At 38.0% G+C, this 19,581-nt stretch overlaps 1 protein-coding gene and 1 non-coding gene across 2 annotated transcripts in view; one reads left to right on the top strand and one right to left on the bottom strand.

The window, feature by feature from the left end:
* EXOC2 (exocyst complex component 2) overlaps positions 1 to 19,581 on the bottom strand; it is a 239,568-nt gene that overhangs the window by 71,187 nt on the left and 148,800 nt on the right. The window lies entirely within an intron of this gene.
* On the top strand, positions 5,115 to 5,221 carry LOC150015568 (U6 spliceosomal RNA). The gene has a single exon (XR_016510161.1). It is a non-coding gene; the product is annotated as a U6 spliceosomal RNA (small nuclear RNA).

Raw genomic sequence — 19,581 nt, 5'->3', positions numbered from 1 at the left:
CCATATGTGGACTATAGGTCATTTTCACAGGAAGTTCAGCACACATGTAATGTGAATACCTGCTGGCAGTGGCAGAAGAATCGGGTAAAGAGGATAGTATCAGTCCAACAAGTCTGTGCTGGGTCTCTCTGTCACCCAAGAGGCCAAGAAGTTACAGAGAGGGTGGGTAGAGTGCTGAGTTTGAGGAGTAAAGCGTCTGTGAACCCAGTTCCTCTGCAACAGACTAGTGACCTCTCTAATTCTACACCACTAACTTACAGAACACAAACTTCTCTCCAACACCAGACCTGAATTTCAAGAAGCTAATACTGAGAAACAGACACACATCTAGGGAGTCTAGTTAACTATAAATAAAAATGTCAACCAGTGAAATTCAGTTATGGAAGAGAAAAGCAACAACTTGAACTTAGAAAAATAATGAAAACCCTTAAGGAGGTAAAGTATTATATAAAACAAGACTTCATGAAGATAAAACAGATGATTTCCAAAACTAAGAACTAACTACATTAATTGAAGAAACTACTGCTCACTACTAAGATTGAAATTAAGTGCAATTAAGTACTTCAAAACACAGCATAAAAAAGTAAACAGGTGGAAATTATGAAGAAAGAAAGAAGACAGATCCAGGAGCTCTAATATGGAGATAGAGAGAGAGGGAGAGAATGCAGGAAAGACCTGGGGGGTGGGGGTGGGGGCGCACAGAAGAGGAAGGAATTCAAGTAGAGAAATATGAGCAGTTGGAGAAGTGGTAAAATTAATTAAACAATATAAGAAAATTTAACTGGAAAGACTAAGGCTATAATTTGAATAGGCTTGCTGAGTTCCAGACTAGATTAATGAGATACTGTACACATCCAGGTAAAGACTATTAAAGTACCCATTTCCTAAAATAATAAAAAAAGAGAAACTCTTAGGCTTCCAGATCAAAAAATAATAATTTACCTACAAAGGAGAAACAGTATGACATCAGATTTCTCAGATGCGACATTGGAACCCGAAATCACTGGAATAATACTTACAGGAATAAAAATGCAACCCAAGATCCTATTTAGCCAAGGTACCATTCACTAACAGTCCTAAAAACATATTTTTAAATATACCAAGATTCAAAGAACATATCACCCATGTACTTGAGAAAGGGCTGAAAGTAAACACATCAGATTAAGGAGGATGAATAATTGAGAAAACAGTGGTGGGAAATGAACTTTGAGCTCCCTTCTACCCTCCTTTTTTTCTCTCTCTTAAATATTTATAAATAGAAACCTAGAAAGATGATTAGAGATGCTCTGGGAATGTGAAATACAAGTGCTAATTCTTAAAAGAAGGAAGGCATCCAAAAAGAAAATACTAATAAGAACCTAGGACAATGAAAATACAACATATCAAAATCTGCATGGTTGAGATAAAGCAATGGGTTTTATAGCTAAAAATGCATCTCTCAGAAAGAAAAAAGGTTTAAGAAAAGTAGGATTTCAAATTAATGTTTTTATTTCTTACCTCAGGTAGCTAGAAAGAGAAAATTAAACTCAAAAGAAAGTAGAATAAGTAAGGATAAGAACAGAAATCAATTAAACTTTTTTAAAAATTAGAGAAAACCACCAAAGCCAAAAGTAGGCTTTTTAAAGGGTTATTATAGTTTTATGTAATCTGACAGCACATAGGAAATTGATAAACTCCTGAAAAACACAACTTTATAAAAATGAACAAGTATGCCCTAATGGAGTCCATTACTTCAAAATGCTTTCATATGATGAAAACCTCAGGCCCAGAAGATTTTCTGGAGAATTCTACCAAGCATTAAGGAAGAAATTATCACACACAAATTTTATCATAGACTGGAGCCTGAGAACATTTCCTATTTGATTTGATGAGTCCAATAAAACCCTTATTTCAAAAAGTGATGAAGACTGCAAGCAAAGAAAATCAATAGCCCTCATAAATAGAAATAAAAATCCTAACTACTGCCAAATTGAATCTATAAATAAAAAGAATTATTTCGATACATTAAAAATATAACCTGATGAATGTCCCCTCTCTCCACTTATATTTAAGATTAAAATAGAGGTCCTAGCCCATGCAATGTAGGAAGAACAAAATATCAGAAAAGAAGTTGAACTGTCTCTTTAAGATATACTATAAATTCATAATAATATATGAATAATTAACACAATGATAATGAACAAAATATAATACTCAGTAAAAGATAAATCAAGACCTGAATAGAATAGCTAAAACTACAAAGCCTCTGGGAAAAAATATTCAAAATATTGGAGCAAGTAAAGAATCTGATAGAACATGGAGGGCGTTAAACATTTAAAAAAATGACAAACTGGATCTCATCAAAATTAAAAATTTCTACTCAAAAGATACCATTAAAAAACAAAACAGCAAGCCACTGACTGGGAGAAAAGAATATATATCTGACAAAGGATTTATTTATACATTTCTAAAAATCACTCAAAGAAAGGTGAACAACCCAATTAAAAAATGAGTTAAGAAAACCGAGTAGGCAATTTAAAAAAGAAGGATCTAAGTATGATTATCTAAATGTATAAGATACTTAATATCATTATTTACCCAGGGACATAAATGAAAGCAATGAGATTGGCTAAAAGAATGATAACATTAAGTGTCAGTGAAGATGTGGAGCACCTGGAAGAAATATACATCGCTGGTGGGGTGCAGAATAAGACACCCACTTTGGAAAACAATTCAACATTTCCAACTAAGTTATTCCATAACTAGCAATCCCACTTCTAGTTATATACAATACTTCCCTTATCTCAGGGATACATTCCAAGGACCCCAGTGGATGTCTGGAACCATGGAAACCAAACCCTACACATACTATGTTTTTTTCTATACATAACACCTATGCTAAAGTTTAACTATAAATTGGGCACAGTAAAAGATGAACAACAGTAGCTAATAAGAAAATAAAAAATTATAACAATATACTGTAATAAAAGTTACATGCGTGTGATTTGGTCTTTCTCTCTCAAAATATCTTATTGTACTATATGTACAGTGTGGATACACTGGACAAAGGGATTATTGGCCTCCCAGGGCAGGGTGGAATGGGACAGAAAGAGATTTCATCACACTACTCAGAAGAGCATGCATTTTAAAACATAAATTACTCTTCTAGAATCTCCACTTAATATTTTCAGACCATGGTTGATAGTGGGACTGAAACTGTGGGAATCAAAACTGCAGATAAGAGAGGGACCACTGTATTCAAGATAAGAGTACAAGCAAATATCCACAAAAAGACTTGTACAGCACTGCCCACACCAACTGTGGGGGACCGCTCCTTGTGGTTTCTGGAATTGTAGCCCAAGCCGAGAGCCAGGCCCCCAGGAGGCCTCTTAAGTCTCAACAGAAAACTGGAAGGCTAAGGCAGACAGGACCAAAGGCCACTCAGAGGGTTCCCATGGGAATTGGGTTTAAATAATACATATTATGCTTTAGAGCTTGCTCTGCTTTTCCTATCTCTTAATTAACTAAGCAATCTGTAGCTAAAAATGCATGATGTCTTGCACCTGATGCCAGCATGGAATCGGGATGTTTAGCAGACCCTGACACAGACTAGTTACTGTGTTCTCTATATTGATATCTGTAATCAGTAACTGTCAGCTGTAGCCCAACTGTCTGAAAGCTTATTATAAATTCATATGTCTTGACCTTGTATCTCTCGAATCCCCTGCTCAATAAAAGGCATAAGGAACAGAGGTCTTGAGCTTTCTCCACTAGAGGGAATACCCACCTCCCATTCCCCTCAGACAAAATACAGTGTCCTGGATAAATTTGTTCCACCATGGTCCTGAAACCTCTGCTGAACAAAGAAGTTTCCAACTGAGCTGGGGTGTTGGAGGCAGCTCAGCCTCAACCAACTACATTCATAAAAACGTACAATTCAAACAACTCAATGTCCAGTACCATGAAAATGATAAATAAAAGCTGGTTATGCAAATTCAGCAATAAAAGAAACTAAATTACTGAGAAACACACAATTTCGATGAATCTCAAAAATTATTAAGTTGGAACAAAAGCAGACAGACACAAACTGTATGGTTCCATTTTACATTTAGTTTAAAAACAAGCAAAAAAATCTATGCTGATAGAAATCAGAATAGTGGTGAGATGGGTGCCTACTGACTGGAATGGGGCATGAGGGAACTTTTTATCTCTTGATCTGGATGGTGGATACTAGGATGTATATATGTGTCAAAAGCCACCAATATGTACACTTAAGATTTGCAAATTTTACTGTAAATATATTATACCTCAATTTAAAAAAAAGGTTGAAGGTAACTGGATGAGTAAAAAGATACCAGACAAATGAAGCAGAAGGAGTTCAGTGGCAGCATTAATTTCTGACAAGGCAGGATTAAGGTAAATAGAACTCACCGCATAAATTTTGTTGTGAAAATTTAAAAAGATAACTTATTAAACTTGTGTAACACATTTAAAGTACATAATAAATACTAGCAGCAGCTATTATTATTTCAACTGCCTTGTTTTCACTACTGTCCTATTCACACCAGCTATGAACATAGATGTTAACTAAGTGTGCTTGACCCAACTCAAAATGTAAGAGTAATGCCCATCCATCATTAAAGCATTACCTGACAGTGATGGATGAGAGTTAAGTGAAAAAAATGCTGTCAAGGAAATCACAGTCTAAAAGAAAAGAAAGATGAACATTCATAAAATTACATGTTAAAAAACTAAGGCTGTTAAGGAAGCAGAGTGTTTAAAGGGGCCATAGTAAGAGGACTGAAAAGGATTCACAAGGGAAGATGACGCCTGAGGGCATGCTATCCTTTTAGATCAAATGTCTCTAACCAAAACTGGACACCCATCTAAGGAAAAAAAGGGAGGTGCTCTAATTTAATAATTTTGTACTCAGGAATAGCTATACTGACTAACTTCTTACATATTAAAACTGGGAAGCATCTTTTAAAGTACTTCAAACAATTGGTAATAACTCACAGAAATATAGGATATATTAGGAGGCAGTATTTTAGATGTAGGAGTAATTAATACTTGTAATAATCTGCCATTATTTTGTAACTTCCCTAGCAACGGTTTGTATGTCAAAAGATATCATTGTGCTCACTTTGGCGGTACATATACTAAAACTGGAAGGATACAGAGAAGATCAGTATGGCCACTGAGCAAGGATGACATGCAAATTTGTGAACTGTTCCATATTTTTTGGTCAATTGATATCTGACAAAGAGGCATGAGCATACAATGGAGTAAAAATAGTCTCTTCAATAAATGGTTCTGGGAGAACTGGACTGGTACATGCAAAAAAATGAACATACATCACACACAAGAATAAACTTAAAATGGATGAAAGACTTAACTATACCATAAAAGTCCCGGAGGAAAACATAGGCAGTAAAATTTCGTATATCACACATGGCAGTATTTTTGCAGATATCTCTTAGGGCAAGGAACTACACCAAAATAAAAAGCTTCTGCACAAATAAAGAAACCATCATCTAAGTTAAAAGGGAACAGACTGTAAGAGAGAACATATTTGCCAATGACCCAATGGACAAGGGCTTTTCTCCAAAATATATAAAGAACTCATATGACTCAACACCAGGAAAACAAACAATCCAATTAAAAAACGGGCAAAGAACCCGACTAGACAGTTTGCCATGGAGGACATACAGTTGGCCTACAGACATATGAAAAAGTGCTCAACATCACTAGCCATCAGAGAGATGCAAATTAAAACCACAATGAGATACCACTTTACACCAGTTAGAACAGCCATCATTAACAAATCAACAAACAAGTGCTGGTGAGGGTGCAAAGGGAACTTTGTGCACTGTTGGTGGGAATGCAGACTGGTGCAGCCATTGTGGAAAACAGTATGGAATTTCCTTAAAATTTAAAATTGGAACTGCCTTTTGAACCAGTGATTCCACTGCTAGGAATATACCCTGGGAATCCCAGAACAACAATTGGAAAGAACTTATGCACCACTATTTACAATAGCCAAGTGCTAGAAAAAACCTAAGTGCCCATCAGTAGATGAGTGGATCAAAAAACTGTGGTACATTTACACAATGGAATACTATGCAGCAGAAAGAAGGAATTCCTACCATTTGTGACAGCATGGTTGGAACTGGAGACCATTATGCTAGTGAAATAAGCCAGACGGTGAAATAAACCAGACGGTGAAAGACAAATACCATATAATCTCACTTATAAGAGGAATCTAATGAAAAAAATAAAGTAATGAGCAACATAGAACCAGAGCATATAAAGATGGAACAAACTGACAGCTGCGAAGGAGAAGGGGGATAATGGTGGAAAGGGAAGAGGGGTTAATAAACATGCATGAATGACCAACTGACATAGACAGCGGTGTGGGGATTGATTATGGAAGTATGGGTTGGGCTGAGTGGAGGAGGGCAAAGCGGGAAAAATGGGACAACTACAATGGAATAACAATAACAACAATAATAATAAAAGATATTCTTATATTGTATGGCCTGATCTGTATGACAGCAACTAGTCACAACAAATAGGTCCTGGAAAAGTATATTTCGAGACTCTGAAGATGGCACAGGAATGAGGGGAGTCTGCGCTTGCTTGCTCCCGAGACCTGTCTGTAGTTAAGGCTAACTGTGGACAGAGCATCTCAGTTAACATCTGAATACTGGCAGGAGTTGAGCCTTGGCGCTGCTGACCGTCTGGGAGTGACCTGACTGCTGAGGATAGTGGAGGAGAAAGGGATGAGACAGGATTTCTGGCCAAATTTGCTCCCCGAGCGGCAGCTGGCAGTGAGCAAAGATCTTGCAGTGACCCTAGGTTTCCCCTGAGAGGAGCTGGGTGGAGAGTGAGGCTCTGCCCACTAGCAGAGCCAGGAGTGGGCCAGGTGGCACTTGGCTCTGAGAGGCAAGGAACAGAAGTACTTGTGTGTGTTTGTGTGTGTGTGTGTGTGTGTGTGTGTGTGCGTTTCTTTTTCTCTTTTGATTGTTTTTTGCAGACAAGGGAGGAGAGGCCAGGGGTGCGGTAAGATTCCTGAGGAATGCAGGTGCAGGCACACTCGCACATTCCCCAACCCTTCCCATAGGTTGTGTGAGCGTGAACACAGAAGTGCCCTGGTACGCATGCCCAGGAACAAAACCAAGCCACCTGCCAGCACGCAGAGGCACCACCAGCCTGCCCCAACAGGCAGGCAACCAAATCTGCCCACTGCGGCCCCATGCATGTGCGCAAAAGAGCCTTGGACCCACCCACCCCAATACGCAACCAGTCAACCCACCATGGCCTGCGTGAGGGAGTGCACTCGCCCCTGGCTGAGGCCAAAAGAGGGTGAAGTGAACTAGAGGCACTTTGTAAGAAGTTTTGGGTGCTGGCTCTGGAGAAAGAGGTGGGAGAACAGTGGACTAGATCCCAGTACAGAATCATCCCCAGTACAACAGGAGAAATCACTTAAGCAAACGACTCCCCTCTAAGCGGCATCAACTGGAGGCATCAGCTCAACAACTGTATACAAGAAGGTAACACCAGAAAGACAGAAAATAAAAGCAAATCAATCTAAGAAGCAGAAACAAACAAGACCAGTCACCCAAAATGGGGAGGTGGAATAACACCCCATCAAAAGGAAAGGAGGAATTCCCAGAAGAAGGGATAGATGAAATAGAGGCAAGCAAACTATCAGACATGGAAGTCAAAACAACGATAATGAGGAAGCTCAATGAACTTGACAAACTCAAAGAAAACTACAACGAATTTCAGGGGAATTACAAAAAACTCCAGGGAAGCTACAAGAAACTTACAAAGAACTATAGCAGCATAAAAAGGGATATAGAAACTATCTATAAGAACCAGGAAGAAATGAAGAATACAATTTCTGAACGGAAGAACACACTAGAATCAATCAAAAGCAGGTTAAATGAAGCAGAGGATCGATGAGTGATTTAGAGGACAACGTGGAAAAAAATTCCCAGACAATGCAACAAATGAAAAGAGACTTAAAAAGAATGAAGAGGGTTTACAAGAACTGCAGGATAACATGAGAAATGAAACAATATCCCTATCATAGTGATACAAGAAGAAGAGGAGCATGGGATAGAAAACCTGATTGAAAAATCAATGACATAAAACCCTCCAAATCTGACCAGAGAAAAAATCATGCAAGTCCAGGAAGCACAGAGGGTCCCCCAATGAAGATAAACCTAAAAAGCCCCACTCCAAGGCACACCATAATCAAAATGGCTACATTAAAAGACAAACAGAGAATCCTAAAGGCAGCAAGAGAAAAACACCATATAACATACAAGGGAGCTCTGCTAAGACAATCAACTAATATGTCAACAGAAAAACTACAAGCCAGAAGGGAATGGCAAAAAATACTTCAGGAATGAAAAACAAAGGACTACATTCAAGACTACTCCACCCAGTAAGGCTCTCTTTCAAAATGGAAGGTGAAATGAGTTTCCCAGACAAAGGAAGACTAAAAGAATACATCTCCACCAAAGCAGCTTTGCAAGAGATGCTAAAGAGAATGCTTTAAGAAAAAGAAGAAATAGAAAGAGAGGAACACATGTACAAAGGGAAATGAATAAATATCTGTAATAATAACCCTAAATGTAAATGAATTAAATGCTCCAATAAAAAGATATAGGTTAGCGGAATGGATACAAAAACATAAACCACATATATGCTGTCTACAAGAGACACATCTAAAAACAAAAGATTTACACAGACTTAAAAGTGAAGGGATCAAAAAATGTATTACAACCAAAGGATATGGAAAGAAAGCTGAGTAGCAATACTTATATTTCATGAAAAAGATTTAACAACAAATGCCATAAATACAGACAAAGAAGGAAATTTCATAATGCTTAAGGGAATAATTCATCAAGAAGATATGACACTGGTAAACATATATGCACCCAACATAGCAGTACTTAAATATATAAGGAAAATATTAGAAATCAATAAAAAGGATATCAACAGAAACACACTCATGGTAGGGGACTTTAACACCCCATTGTCAACAATGGACAGGTCTTCTAAGCAAGGAAACACCAAGGATACTGAGGCACTGAACAACACTCTGGAACAAATGGACTTAGTTGATATGTATAGAACTTTTCACCCCAAAGAAGCAAAATATACATTCTTCTCAATTGTACATGGAACATTCTCAAAGACAGATCACATGGTAGGACAAAACAAGCCTTGACAAATTCAAGAAAATTAAAATTTTATCAAGCATCTTCTCAGATCATAATGGCTTGAAACAGGAAATCAACTTCAAGGAAAAAACTCAAAGACATTCAAACTCATGGAGATGAATAACATACTATTAAATAATGAATGGGTTAACAAGGACATTAAGGAAAAAATCAAGAAGTTTCTGGAAACATATGATAAAGAACACACAGCAGCCCAAAAGCAGTCCTGAGAGGAAAGTTCACAGCAATACAGGCATACCTAAAAAGGATGGAAGAATCTCAAATAAAACATCCAACCCTACAGCTACAAGTACTAGAAGCACAACAACAAACAAAGCCCAGAGTGAGTAGAAGGAAGGAAATCCTCAAGTTCAAAGCAGAATTAAATGATATAAGGACTAAACAAACCAAAAGAAAACAAAAGTAAGAGCTGGTTCTTTGAAAAGATAAACAAAATCAACAAGCCTTTAGCCAGGCTCATCAAGAAAAAAAGAAAGGAGCCAAATATACAAAATCAGAAATGAAAGAGGAGAAATAACAACCGATATCACAGAAATACAAAGGATTGTAAGAAATTACTACAAACAACAGTATGGCAAGCAACTTGACAACCTAGAGGAAATGGACAAATTTCTAGAAATATATAATCTTGCAAAACTGAATCAAGAAAAAGTGGAAAGACTATCAGACCTATAAAAAAAGAGTGAAATTCAAGCAGTAATAAAAAAAATCCTGACACACAAAAGCCCTGAACCAGATGGCTTCACAGGTGAATTTTATAAAACATTTAGGGAAGAACTAATGCTTACCCTTCTCAAACTATTGCAAAAAGTCCAAGAACAGAAAAGACTCCCAAACTCTTTTTGTGAAACCAGTATTACCCACATTACAAAATCAGGTCAGGATACAACAAAGAAAGTAAACTACAGGACAATATCTCTGATGAACACAGATGATAAAATCTTCAACAAAATATTTGCAAACCAAATCCAGCAACACATTAAAAAGATGATACACCACGATCAAGTGGGAATCACCCCAGTGATGCAAGGATGGTTTTATATTCGCAAATCCATACAGTAGTACCTCGTTATACTGCAGTTCACTTGTCACGGCCTCAGTGTATCGCGGGATTTTTAAAAATATTATATTTATTTATCGCGGATTTTTTTGCTATATCGTGGGATTTTGCAGTACTGTACACATATGTTGTTAAAAGTTACGTAGGTTTAAGAGTGTAGAGTAAATAAAAGGTTCCTACTTCACGGGGCGGTCTGGAACGTAATACTCGCGATAAGTGAAGGGATACTGTAAACATTATACACCACATAAAGAAAATGAAAGACAAAATTCATATGATCATATCAATAGATGCCGAAAAAGCATCTGATATAGTACGACACCTATTTATGATGAAAACACTCAGCAATATGGGAATACAGGGAGTATACCTCAACATAATAAAGGCCATATATGACAAACCTTAAGTCAACATCATATTCGATGGACGAAAACTGAAGCATTCCTCCTGATATGAGGAAGAAGACAAGGATGTCCACTCTCTCCACTACTAATCAACGTAGTGCTGGAAGTTCTAGGCACAGCAATCAGTCAAGAAAAAAAATAAAAGGTATCCAAATTGGAAAACAGGAAGTAAAATTGTCATTATTTGCAGATGAAATGATAGTGTATACAGAAAACCCTACAGACTCCACTGAAAAACTACTCAACCTAATAAGTGAATTTGGCAAAATAGCAGGATACAAAGTAAATATTCAGAAATCGAAGGTATTTCTGTACACCAACAATAAAAACTCAGATATAGAAACTAGAAAAAAGTCCACTTACTATAGCAATAAGAAAAATAAAATACCTAGGAATAAACTTAACCAAAGAGATAAAAGATCTGTACTCCGAAAACTACATAACATGGAAGAAAGAAATTAAGGAAGATACAAGTAAATGGAAGCAAATACAGTATTCCCTCACTTATTGCAGGTATTAGTTCTAGATGTCCCCGTGAATTAGGAACCTTACATTTATTCTACACTCTTAAACCTATGTAACTTAAACAACACACAAATACAGTACCGCAAAATCTCACAATATAGCAAAAAATCCACGATAAATAAATATATTTTTAAAAATTCGACGATACAGTGAAGCCACGATAAATGAACTGCGATATAGAGAGGAACTACTGTACCATGTTCATGGATATAAAGAATTAACATCATTAAAATATCCATATTACCCAAAGCAATTTATATAGATTCAATGCACTCCCTATTAAAATACCAGTGACATATTTCACAGAACTAAAACAAATATTTATATGGAACCAAAAAAGACCCCAAATAGCCAAAGCAATCTTGAGGAAAAAGAACACAGTAGGAGAAAACACAATACCGGACATCAAATTATACTACAAAGTCACTGTAATCAAAACAGCCTGGTATTGGCATACGAAAAGACATATAGATCAACAGAACAGAAAAGAGAGCCCAGAAATAAAACCTGGTCTATGTGATCAACTAATATTTGACAAAAGGGGAAGGAACATAAAATGGAGTGAGAAGAGCCTCTTCAACAAATGGTGCTGGGAGAACTGGACAGGGACATGCAAAAAATGAAACTACATCACCAGCTTAAACCACACACCAGAATAAAGTCAAGATGGATCAAAGACTTAAATGTAAGCTGTGACAGCATATAAGTCCTAGAGGAAAACACAGGCAGGAAAATTTCCCTAAGACAAGGAAATAAAAGAAAGAATAAACAAATGGGACTACATCAAACTTAAGAGTTTCTGCTCAGCAAAAGAAAACGTAAGTAAAATGAAAAGGGAACCAGTCATATGGCAAAACATATTTGTCAATGATACCTCAGAGAAGGAATTGATCTCCAAAATATATAAAGAACTTACAAATCTCAACACAAAGAAACAGCCCAATTAAAAAATGGGCAAAGGACCTGAACAAACACTTCTCCAAGGAGGATATACAGAAGGTCCATAGACACATGAAAGAATGCTCAACATCACCAGCCATCACTGAGATGCAAATAAAAACCACAATGAGGTACCACTTTATACCAGTCAGAATGGCCATCATCAACAAATCAACAATCAACAAGTGCTGGCGAGGATGTAGAGAAACGGGAACCCTAGTGCACTTTTCGTGGTAATAATACAGACTGGTGCAGGCACTAGGGAAAACAGTATGGAATTTCCTCAAAAAACTAAAAATGGAACTGCCTTTTGAACCAGCTTTCCACTCCTAGGACTATACTCGAAGAATCCTGAAACCCTAATTCAAAAGAACTTACGCATCTGTATGTTCACAGGACTGCTACTTACAATAGCCAAGTGCTGGAAACAGCCCAAGTGTCCATCTGTAGATAAATGGATCAAAAAACTGTGGTACATTTATGCAATGGAGTACTATGCAGCAGAGAGAAAGAAGAAACTCCTGCCATTTGCAACAACATGGATGGAACTAGATAGAATTATGCATAGCGAAATAAAACAGGTAACGGAAGAAAAATTACGTTATCAGCTGATTCAGGAGACTAATTAACAACACAAACAAATGAAAGAAATTGAACCAGAGACATGTAAACAAGGAACAGAATAACAGTTATCAGGGGGGCTGGGGGAGGGAGAAGGGGAGGAAGTAGGGTAAGGTTTTAGTAAAGGAACTAGTATAAATAACCCATGGACATGGACAACGGGGTGGGGACTGACTGTAGGAGAAAGGGTGCGCTGGGTGTTGGGGGAGCAATGGGGAAAAAGTGGGACAACTGTAACAAAAACAATAAAAATAAAAAAATAAATTGTGTTTCTACGGAAGAAAAAAACCTTTTGTAAACCTGTTTTTTTTTTTATTTCAAAGTTAAAAGAAGAGTATATTTAACTGAACCATCTCTATAGAAATAAACTTCTAATCAGAACTTGTATTGAAGTGAATTTGAACTACTAGGTTCAGTCTATTTAATATGTATTTTAAATTCATTACAAATGGTGGACTAGGCAGATGACAAACTAATATTCCTTTATGTTACTGAACCATAACTTATAAAATGTAGACAAAATAAATGCCAGGCAAATAAATAATTAAAGAAAATAAACTCTTAATCCCTAGTTGAGTTGGCACTATTAAAAGAAAAAGGAAGGACAAACCATACATAAAACAGGATACTGTATATCCTTACCCTGAAACAAAAGTACAGGTGATGCTTCAAGGACTTGTGAGTGCCATCATTCCTCACTTTCTTCACTACCAGTCAGATGCTACTCTTTATCATAATTCCCCAAACTTTTCTTTTCTGTGAATTTTTTATAATCAAGCTAACCACCTCACATTCCATTAATTACGACTTCATTTGATTGCTCCAATCTCGTATTAAAGAAGTGAAAAAGGGATAGTCGATTTTTTGTTGTTCGTTTCATTTTGTTTTGTTTGACTTTTTGATTCAGTCACCCACACAGGATGAGCTGAAGGCCATTGGAAAGAACTTCACTGCGATACTAGCAATTTTCAACATTTTCCATTTCATGGTACACATACAGTAATTACTAAATTCTGCAGCACACCAAAAAATATACTTAATTTTTTCTGATCTGACATTCACACTGGATGGCTACTGCTATGTTGACTGTTATAATTTTTTTAATGACAACCCAAGGGAAAAGAGGTCAGAATCCCTGACTAAATAGTCAGGTATTTCATGTTTTAAAATGTTTTTTGGCGCACAGGTTGAAAAATCACTCTCCTACAATGATGTTTGAAATTATACCATTCCAGAATAACAAAAATGAAAGAGTTTCTGAAAATAAAAGACTAAAATAAAATGTCAAAAGAGAGTAAGTTTCAGCAAATTAGACACAACAAAAGGAACAATGAAGGAGAAGAACTTTAGAAATGATTCCTAATCATTTCAGAGAATTAAACATGAGAGAAAAAAACATGAAAGGAAAATATGAGACATAGAGAATAGAGGGAGATGTCTAATAAATATCCAATAGGAGATCTTGAAAGAGAGAAAATAGTGAAGAAAAAAATAAATATTCAAAGAAGCAATGGCTAAAAATTTTGTAGAATTGATTAAAGGTATTAAAGTCAGTGGGAAAAAGGGCAAAAAAAACCTCATTACACCAAGAGACACATCATAGTGGAATTACATAATGTGAAAGACAAAAAAAATATTTTTTAAAATAGGCAAAGAAAGACTTTAATGCATGTCTTCCAGTAATCAACAGATTAAAGACCAAATCAAGCAAACAAAAGAAATGGATACAGAAGATTCAACAAGTTCACAAACTTGACCAGATGGACATATATGGAACATGTCATTCAAAATTGAAGAATTCCCATCAACATGGCGGCATAGGTAAACACGGCTCACCTCCTTGCACAACCAATCAAAATTGTAACTAAAGTACAGAACAACTATCATTCAGAATCACCAGAAATTGGTCTGAATGGAAGTCCTACGATTACGGAATTAAAAAAGAACTGACATCAAAACTGGTAGGATGGGTGGAGACGCCAAACGGGTTGGTCCTATACACATGTTTGGGAGGGGTATCTTAGGAGCAAAGGGTCCCAGTCCCACACCAAACCCCCAGCCAAGGCAGGGTTCCAGTGCCAGGAAGAGAAGTCTCCATTACTTCTGGCTGTAAAAACCAGTAGGAATTGAGGCTGTGGTGACAGAAACTGCTGGAATCCCAGGCAGTTCCTCTTAAAGGGTCATGCACAGACTTACTTGGACTCTCTCCTTCTGAGATCCAGCACGGGGGTAGAAGATAGAAAGGCATCAGAGACTTACAGGGAAGAAGTAAATCGTCTGTCATCAGGGCAAGAGCTAGGGGACAGCTTTCTCCCAGAGAGAAATGGTGGCAGAGGCCATTGTTCTTTTCCTGATCTCTTCCTGCCACAGAGCAAGCAGGCAGATACCATATCCAACACTCCATCAATCTGGCTCATCATGTTTGCTCCAGCTAGCTGATTCCCTGAGGCCCATCACCACCCAACTTTAAGGCCCACCAGAGCTGTTTCCAGTGGTTTCTCCATATCAGTGGCTTCTCTTGGTCCATGCTTCAGATTTTCCTAATTTTCTCAAACAAGCAGCTTCTGGTTCAGCAAGCCTTGTACCTCTCACTAAGTTGCCCCAGGCCCAGCAGTAGCAGCATTCAGCCTCAGTTCACAGCTTGGCTTCTCCTGGGCACCTCCACACCCAGAATAATAACAGGCATCTGCAGATCCCGTTTGTAGCTAATGATGTGTGACCTCAGACAGAACACAGGTGGTACAAGCACTAATCAAAGCTCAACTACAACAGGAGGGTGCACACAGACAGGCCACAAAGTGGGAGCACCTGAGTACCCAGCTGGGTATTAGAGAAGCTATGGAACTAGACCCTACAGAACACCTACTATATTAAGCCACTCTATCAAGCCTAGAAGATATAGTAGCTCTACCTGATAAATAAATACAAACACAGGGAGGCTACCAAAATGAGGAGACCAAGGAAAACAGCCCAAATAAAAAGAAAGCAAAACTCCAGAATAAGAACTACACAAAATAGAGAAAAACAATCTATCAATACAGACAAAAAACTGGTTATAATGATGTGCAAGAAACTTAGTGAGGACCTCAAAAGCATAAAAAAGATCTAGTCACAAATAAAGAATAAACTAATTGAAATACAAACAATTTACAGGGAATCAAGAGTAGAGTGCATGAAGTTGTAAATCAAACCAGTGATTTGGAACAGAAGGAAGCAAAAACTATCAATCAGAATTGCAATAAGAAAAATGAATCTATAGAACAAGAAACAAGATGGCAGAAGAGTAAGTGGATGCTACAATAACCTCCTCCCAGGACCACTCTGGATTTACAACTTAATTTTGGAGAAATCATCTGGAATAACCAACCGAACACTAGCTGGAGAGAAGTCTTATAACCACAGAGAGACAGAAAAGGCTACTAAATCAAAACGTGACCAGTAGGGAGTGAGGAGACGTGAAAGGGTTGGCTGGGCTCCCATGGGTGGCAGCTGAAGGGACTGAGAAAAAGCTCAGCAGCCAGAGGTTCCCCCAGAGAAGGGTGCGGTCTACACCCCCAGCTGGGCTTCCCAGCCTACAGCAACAGAGTGGAAAGTAAAATAGTATCCAGCTGTGAAAAGTGAAAAGCCACAGGGTTTCTTGCTAGCCGGAGAGAAAGAGCTGGAGAAAAAGCTCTTAAGCAGATCACATACGAAAATATTCTGGCCCCCACTTACCCTGGGCTCGAATGGAGGGAGGGCGGGGAGGACCGGAGACACTTAGGGAGAGTCTGGAGCGGTGGCTTTGAGGGGAGAACTGGGGGAGCAGTTGACCGGGTCCCAGTGCTGACTTATCCCCAGTACTGCAGGCAGACCATTTCCCTCTGAATGGCATAAGCCTGAGGGGAACCAAAAGCCCTGCCTGCAGAAATTAGGCTGCCATACCCTCGGTTCTTAAGCCTGAAGGCTAGTCACAGATTGAATAGATTAACAACTAAAGGAGACAAAGGCAGTAGATCCCTGGAAGTCTCCAACAGGCTGCCTTGGTCCAGACTGGTATACAATCTGACTCCACCAGGGGCAGATCCAGGAAGTGCAGATCATTCTAAGAAGCACCAACAAACAATAGGAGTCACAAAAAAGGGGAGACAGAGTAACAACCCCCCATCGAAAGGAAAGGCAGAATCCCCAGAAAGAGTGCTAAATGAAACAGAGGGGAGCAAACTATCACATACGGAATTCAAAACATGGATTATGGAGAAGCTCAATGAGCTCAAAGAAAACTACAAAGAACGGCAAGGAAACTACAAGGAACTCCAGAAAAACTACAAGGTACTTACTGAGAATTACACCAGGATGAAAAAGAACATAGAAGTTATCAATAAGAGCCAGGAGGAAATGAAGAATACGATCTCTGAATTGAAGAACACAGTAGAAGGAATTAAAAGCAGGCTAGAGGAAGCAGAAGATCGGATCAGCGAGCTGGAAGACAATGTAGACAAAAACTCCCAGACAGTGCAACAAAATGAAAAAAGACTGAACAACACTGAAGAGGCTCTAAGACAGCTGCAGGACAACATAAAACGTAATAATATCCGTATCATAGGAATTCCAGAAGGAGAAGAGGAGCAAGAAATAGAAAACCTCCTTGAAAAACTAATGACAGAAAACTTCCCTAACATGAGGAGAGAAAGAGTCACGCAAGTCCGTGAAGCACAGAGGGTCCCAATAAAGATGAACCCCAACAGGCCCACTTCAAGACACATCATAATTAAAATGGCAACATTCAAAGACGAAGAGAGAATCCTAAAAGCAGCAAGAGAGAAACAACTAATGACATACAAGGAAGCTCCAATAAAGCTATCATCAGATTTCTCAGCAGGAACACTACAATACAGAAGGGAATGGCAAAAAATATTCCAAGCAATGGAAAACAAAGGCCTACAACCAAGAATACTCTACCCAGCAAGACAGTCATTCAAAATGGAAGGTGAAATAAGGAGTTTCCAAGACAAAAGAAGGCTAAAAGTATACATCTCCACCAAACCAACATTGCAAGAGACGCTAAAAGGGTCTGCTTTAAGAAGATGAAGAAACAGAGAGAGACAGAGAGGAACACGAGTACAAAGGGGGGAAATGACAATGAATAAGTACTGAAAGAAAGAAGGAACTTCTACCATTTGCAACAACATGGATGGAACCAGAGAGAATTATGCTCAGCGAAATAAGCCAGGCAATGAAAGAAAAATACCTTATGCTATCACCTATTACAGGAAACTAATGAACAACACAAAGAAATTAGCAAAATTGAACCAGAGGTATGTAAGCAAGGAATAAACCAACAGTAACAAAGGGGGAGATGGGAGGGAGAGAAGGGGGTAAGAAGGGGAAGGGTCTAGTCAAAGAACATGTATAAATGACCCATGGACATGGACAACTGAGGGGGGACTGAATGTAGGAGAAGGGGGGCAGGGTGCAGGGAAGCAAGAGGGAGGAAAAAATTGGGACACCTGTAATGGAAAAACAAAAACAAAAAAATATTTTTAGTGGGGGAAAAAATGAAAATATAAAGAATGGAAATGCAAGTTCAGTGAATATCAGAAGGACAAGAATTTTCCTTCACACTGTATATTTTCTCCCTATCTGATCCCTCCAGAGTTTGGTATTCTAAAGAAGTAAGTAATGACATAAGTTTCTTTGCATAAAACTAATAAGACCTGTTGTTAATAGAGGTTTTATTGACTAAGACTTTGACGGGAATGTCATGCCTAAAGGAGACATGCTTGGGCTCTGGTTGTTATCAAAAAGCCCTGATGAACTGGGATTGACTTTCAAAGGTAATAAAAGCCCACAAGATAGAAGGCCTGGTACTTTGGTTGGATGTGCAGTCCATGGCAATCTTTCCACAGAAGGAATGAAGGTTGTTCTCCTGAAAGATGGCAGAAGGAACCTTAAGGCACAATGAAAAACCAGAAGGACTTGGAAAAGACAGGTGTTTACAGGCAAGCGCAGAGGGGAGCAAAGGGGAAAAAATTAGAACTGTTGTAACAATTAAATAAATAAATAAATAAATAGCGTGTAAGGAGCCTCTGGGACAACCTCTAGCACACCAATATTCACATCCTAAGGGTGCCAGAAGGAGAAGAGGAAGAATAAGCAACTGGAAACCTATTTGAAAAAATAATGAAAGAAAATGTCCCTAACCAGATGAAGGAAATAGATATACAAGGACAGGAAACACAGAGTGTCCCAAACAAGATGGATGCAAAGAGGTCCACTCCAAGACACAAAGCCATAATTAAAATGCTGAAGTTTAAATACAAAGAGAATCTTCAAAGGAGCAAGAGAAAAGCAGTTAAGTTACCTATAAGGGAGCCACAGAATATTGTCAGCCAATTTCTCAAAAGAAACTTTGTAGGCTAGAAGGGACTGGCAAGAAATATTCAAAGTGATGAAAAGCAAGGACCTACAACCAAGATTATTCTACCCAGTAAAACTATCACTTAGAATTGAAGGACATATAAAAAGCTTCCCAGATAAGAAAACGCTAAAGGAGTTCATCATCACCAAACCAGTATTATATGGAACATTAAAGGGTCTTCTTTAAGATCAAATATATGAACAGTAAAATGGCAATAAATACATATCTATCAACAACTGAATCTAAAAAAAAATAAACAAACAGGCAGAACAGAAACAGAATCAAAAATACAGAGAATGTTTTAATGGTTGCCAGATGGGAGGTTCACGGAGATGGATGAAAAAAGTAAAGGGATTAAGAAGTACAAATGGATAGTGACAGAATCGTCGTGGGGATGTA

Source organism: Furipterus horrens, unplaced genomic scaffold (assembly GCF_987537825.1).
Source record: "Furipterus horrens unplaced genomic scaffold, mFurHor1.1.pri manual_scaffold_3, whole genome shotgun sequence".
Classification (NCBI taxonomy): domain Eukaryota; kingdom Metazoa; phylum Chordata; class Mammalia; order Chiroptera; family Furipteridae; genus Furipterus; species Furipterus horrens.
The sequence above is the reverse complement of the archived record's forward strand: the minus strand, read 5'-3'. Positions and strand labels throughout refer to the sequence as shown.